A 6,000-nucleotide genomic window follows, 5' to 3' on the forward strand; every position below is an offset into this window, starting at 1 on the left:
CTTAATTTTGTTTTAATTATTAGATTGTAATTTACCAGTAAAAAAATGTCTACTAAAAATCTTCAAATTTATGGCTTTTTGTTAAAAAAAACCAGTTTTATCCTAAAAACTTGTTTTTTGATTAAATTACTTTTTGAAATAAATATTCAATGAAATAAAATAATAAATAAGTTTGTAACATAACTCTTACATTTCAAACCTCATAAATAAGAAAAACATAAGCTTAGAAGTTAAGTATTTATATATATATTATCTTATTATTTAAATAAACTTATTGGCGGGTTACTTTCTAGAATAATTGTCATTTATAAAGTCTCGATGATTTGAGTCTCGATTACGTTCATAGTAACTCTCAAATCTTTGATTTTAAAACAACTAAAAAAATACACAAACAAAAATTTTTTACTCAGACCTAAAAAATTCTGGTATGGGTTAATATATTGACATTCTAATCTGTATAATCCTCAAGTAAGTATATTTTTTTTAAGTTCTTTAAAACCATAAAATTGTCAATCTAAATTATTTTCGCTCAAAAAATATTAAAATCCTGCAAGAAAAATACGCCGTTGTTTAAAATTTGTCACACTTCTAATTTTTCCAATGTTCCAAAAATATTCATTTTAAAGTTCCCAATTGTCCCAATGTCTGAACGTTCAGTGTCATGAACGTTTTTGGAATGAATTTTTTTTACACGTTTTAAAAATCTTTACACTTTTGCTGAAGTAGGTCCACTTGACCTTCGGTGTAGTGAGCATAACGTAACTTTTGAAGCATATATTTTTTCGGGTCTCTCACCTTTTTCATGAGAGACCAGATATAATACTTTTTGTGTACACTACATACTTTCAATCAACCCAATTTTTTTTGTTTTATTTTTATATTTAGCTCCAGGCGATCGCACTGTAAATACAACAGTACTATATTTACGAAAGGATTGCGAACATTATATTGGTCACATGCAAATGTTAATATCCGATTGTAATATATATGTAGATAATACAAATATTAATATTTGTTCATTGTCAATGTTTAATTTTTAATAGAAAACGTGTAATATATCAATACAAGTATCGAGTTTTATAAATTTCGTCACACTAATATTTTTGTTTTTTTTTCTATATTAAATATATGAATTTTTATATAAAATAATCCCCGATTAAACAACTGAATTCGATCGAATTAAACAGAATTGAATTTTTAATTCTACATAATTCAGATGAATTTTATTAATTCGGTACCTAATTTGAAAAAGAATTCTGTCTAATTCGGCAGGAAAACCAGAATTTATCCAAATTGAAACGAATTTGAATAATTTTATTCTTTTTTATTAGAAAATAATCCTCAAATTTTTGGTTCTAACTCCAAATTAAACTGAATAAAAACAGATTCAAAATTTTTAATTTGATTTTATTCTTTTTAATTAGAAAATAATCCTCAAATTTTTGGTTCTAACTCCGAATTAAATTGAATAAAAACAGATTCAAAATTTTTAATTCGATTTTATTCTCTTTAATTAGAAAATAATCCTCAAATTTTTGGTTCTAACTCTGAATTAAACTGAATAAAAACAGATTCAAAATTTTTAATTCGATTTTATTCTTTTTAATTAGAAAATAATCCTCAAATTTTTGGTTCTAACTCCGAATTAAACTGAATAAAAACAGATTCAAAATTTTTAATTCGGTCGAATTCAGTTGTTTAATCAGGACTTTGTAATAAGTAAAAAAAAAATAAATTTTAATTATTTTTTAAAAATTGTGTATGACTAAATTATTTTTAATATGAGAAGAAAACTTTTCAAAATTTTTGAATGGAAATAAATTTTTTAACTTTTTTTTTTTTATGTATTTATGAGAAAGTTTATAAGAAAATTATAAATGGACAACTCATAATTTAAATTTTAATATCCAACTGCCTTATCTACAGTGTATTGCGCATGTAACATGTGTGAAGTAGTCTAAGTTGTTCTAAAATCTGTAAAAGCAGTAGCGCCGCTTGAGTGCTCGACAGGCCGGCTGATCGGGTACGGACTGTATCTACTAACAAATATATAATTATTAATACATCATAAAGCTCAAACCTACTACGTATCACTACTATACTATTACGTCTTAACATATCGTGATCAATAAACAACTAACGGGAGAGAAGTATTTAAAACGCGAAAGTAAGACTGATAAATTATTAAGGAATATAATTGAGGACTGAGATTCAACCCCATCGTCATTGATCAGCCGAGGGTGGTTTTTGGTTCGATACTCGAAGTCGCATATATACTTTAGACTCAACTAAAATATATATTTTTTAATTTGCTATAGAATAAATAGTAAACGTAGTAATGTAGTACTAGGTAATTGCTATAGAAAATTAATACAACTTATATTTTTTTTTATTTTTTATTATTATTAAAATAAGTAGAATAAAGCGTAGTCATTATTTTGTTTGATAGATAAATTTTACATACACTGTAGAAAAATTGCGGAGTGAACTCGGATTAAATCCGGAGTGAATGACAGTAAAATTCACTCCGAGGGAGAGCTTATTTTAATATCAAAAGTCTGAATTAAAGTGAATGCGGATTTAAATTTAAATGCTGAAAAACAAACTCCTTATTTAGTCCGTATGCGCAGTGATTTTTTTTATAAAACTCTGGAGCTTCAAATAACGGAGTGAGTTTGGATTTAAATAAAATCCAATCACTCCGAATTCACTCCCAATTTTTTATAGTGTAAATAGTTATAAATTATATATATCATATATAAGTACAAATATTTACAGTAAAAATACATGTTTTTTTAGTAATTATTGGTCCGGTTGATTTATAAGTTATAAATTTTGAAAATTTTCCTCATGACCGGTCTTAATATTTGAGTCATTAAAAATAAAATATAAAATGTGAATGTCGTTGCTGTGAGTTTCCGATAGCAAGTACCGTTTTTCAGCCTCCTTATTTGCTCCGTGGCTATGCTTCAACCAGCGTTCGTTCACCAGAATAACGAACAGAACAGTATTATTAAGCTGTAGTGCATAGAGTTGTGATGGAAGAGGTCTTGTCCCGCATTCAGTTCACCTTCGATTTCTCCTAGTTAGAAGAATCATCTCTTTTTATCTTTACACTTAATCGATACAAAATTTTTTTTCACTTTTTTTTGCTGCCTCTACATGAAAATCACTCATTTGTTTAAATTTTATTACAACTCATTTCCTTTATATCTAGCAAACTTTAATGAAAAAAAACTAAAAAAAAGATAAATAAATTTAAATAAGATAAAAATCAAAATTTGTTTTAAATTTAAGTATAAATTTAAAATACTTGAGTTTACATAAATTATAAATTCCCACGAGTACTTAACATTAAACATAAATATTTTTTCGCAATAGCCCATTAATTTGTATGATACAATGAACCCATCGAAATTTTGCCCAAAGCGATTTTAAATACTAGAGATTAAATTATCGTAATCGAGTTAATAAATTAACCCACGTCCTCGACCGTGGCTCCATCATTTTTATTTCCAAGGTCAAGCATTCGTTTATTTAATTATAAATTTATTTAATTAACACAGACCAGATTTTGAGTTTTGAATTTTAAATGTAATGACAGAGATTAGTAAAAAATAATTGGGATTAAGATGCAGACGCAAGTGTTTGATAAATTACCGCAAATGAGGGAAAGTTGGCCGGAAATTGTTCAGGCCTTGAAGATATTCAGAGAAGATGACACGTATGGTTAAATATTGCAGAACGAATGTATGTGAGGTACTAAATAAACGTTTCAAGAGTAGAATACATGAAAATAAAATAAAATAATATAACAAAAGAAAAAAACAATTAAAGTGTGATAAGTGTTTCTTTTTCTTACTTGTTTTCAGATTCGTGTCATTGTTTTGATACTCGAAAAATGTAATACGTGATTTTAGTCACGCTTTTATACCTGAAATTCGTGTCGATTAAAAAATTTTTTAAATTACATTTAAATTCTTTATTATTAATTATATTCTTTATTTTATTTAATATTTTTATTACCTAATAAAAATATTTATGGAAATATATTTTTGGAATTTTAAACTTGTAGTTTTAATTATGAATATAAATATTTTTATTTTTTCGGATATCAGGAAATAATTTGACGTTAATAAAAAAATTAATATTATAAAATTTGTCTTTTATATTTTTTATTCTCAAAGTAAATTAATAAATTAAAAAAAAAAAACATGGACTAATTATTTAAGGCGGGAGAATAAATTTGAATATGTGGTAACATAATTATAATAAGAAGTATAAAGAATAATTTGCGTATGTACTTTGAAATAATACATTTAAGAAATAGATCATTCGTATTCATCGATGAGTCACAGTCACAGAAACATTAAAAATAAAAATATATATATCTATATATAAATAAAAAGAGAAAAAATTAAATAAGACATTTTGAATAATCAAAAAATTTGTGCAATATATTATGACAATGTTCCAATTTAGTGAATGAGGATTTCCTGCATTTATTTCCAAACATAAATATATAACAATAACAGTTTATAATAATTTAATAAACCGACACGATTTCGATATATTTAAATTACCCGCTGTAGTTTTATTATAATTAAAGTTGAAATATATTTGAATATTTATGTCATTAAATACGCATTAGTAAAATTAATTCAATTAATAGACAATGTAGTGAATTTTTTTTTTTAATAATAATTACAAAGTTTGAGTTTGTGCAATTCATTTTTCTTTATAAGTATAGCTTTATATATTTATATGCCTTAAGTGTAATTATTTTTAAAATTTTTTCTATTTAATTTCATTACGTAATATATATATTGGGATACTTCTTTTGAAAGATATTATGTATTAAATAATATTTTAATGTCTATCAAACTTATAAATTTATTTTAGTAAGAATAATATACATATATGTGTATGTACATATATATATATAATTTTGAGAGTTAATATTTGTCGAAATAAATATGGTTACAACATAAGTTGTTAACATTGGCGGATGTCGATGTCCAAACAGGTTTGCCCTTCAAGATCACACGATACATAATATTTTTTTTAATAGTACTTTTGAATAATAAAATCATACACAGGGTTAAAATCACTCGGTTCAAATAATCATTAATTTATTCAATTAATTTTTTTAAATTTCTTATAAGAATTATTTTATTTTCTGCTAATCAACTAACGGATTAAAAATCATTGCTTATAAAGAAGTGAGCACATAATAATTTAGTAGGTATTGATGTCAATTTTCTTTTGAAATATAATAAAAATTTTTTGAACTAAATAGAAATGAGGATAATGGTGATAAATTTTAAACAAAAACCGTAATTTTATAACTTTTTTTTTCTTGCGCTGTAATTTAAAGCCATTTATTTAACTATTAATATTTTTATTTTGTCAATAATAATGAAAAATAAATTATTTTTCTATGGTATATTATTATTTTTATAAATAAGAAATTTGAAAAATAAAGACGCATTTGATTCTAAAGTAAATAATAAAAAAATTAAAGGTATGAATTTGCCGCCTAAAATTTTAAAAAATATGTTAAATTCTGGCGTTAATGGAGATGCAAAACTATGCAAATAAAATATTTCTTACAATAATATAGTCGGTAAAAAAAAAATATTTCATAATGATAAAATAAAACCGATGTTTCAAAGTAAAAAATTTACTGTAATTTTTATCTTTTTTTTTTCATAAGGAAAATTTTTCGCTTAAGCTTGTGACCGACACGGACAGTACATTTATTATTTCACTATCTCTTATCATTGTTATTAAGTAAACTCGTTTAAACTTTGAGTGAACGCAGAAACAATAACGAGCAAGAAATTTAAGGTAAATAAAAAAACAAGCAAATACTTTGGAAATTTTATAAAACCAGATTAGTGATAAATAATGATGTTACCTCCGGAAAAAACTTAAGGTTGATATTTAAATATATTTGTATATCTACAGATACCTGTTTATATATATTCGAAATCTTAA

Source organism: Microplitis mediator, chromosome 10 (genome assembly GCF_029852145.1).
Source record: "Microplitis mediator isolate UGA2020A chromosome 10, iyMicMedi2.1, whole genome shotgun sequence".
NCBI lineage: Eukaryota > Metazoa > Arthropoda > Insecta > Hymenoptera > Braconidae > Microplitis > Microplitis mediator.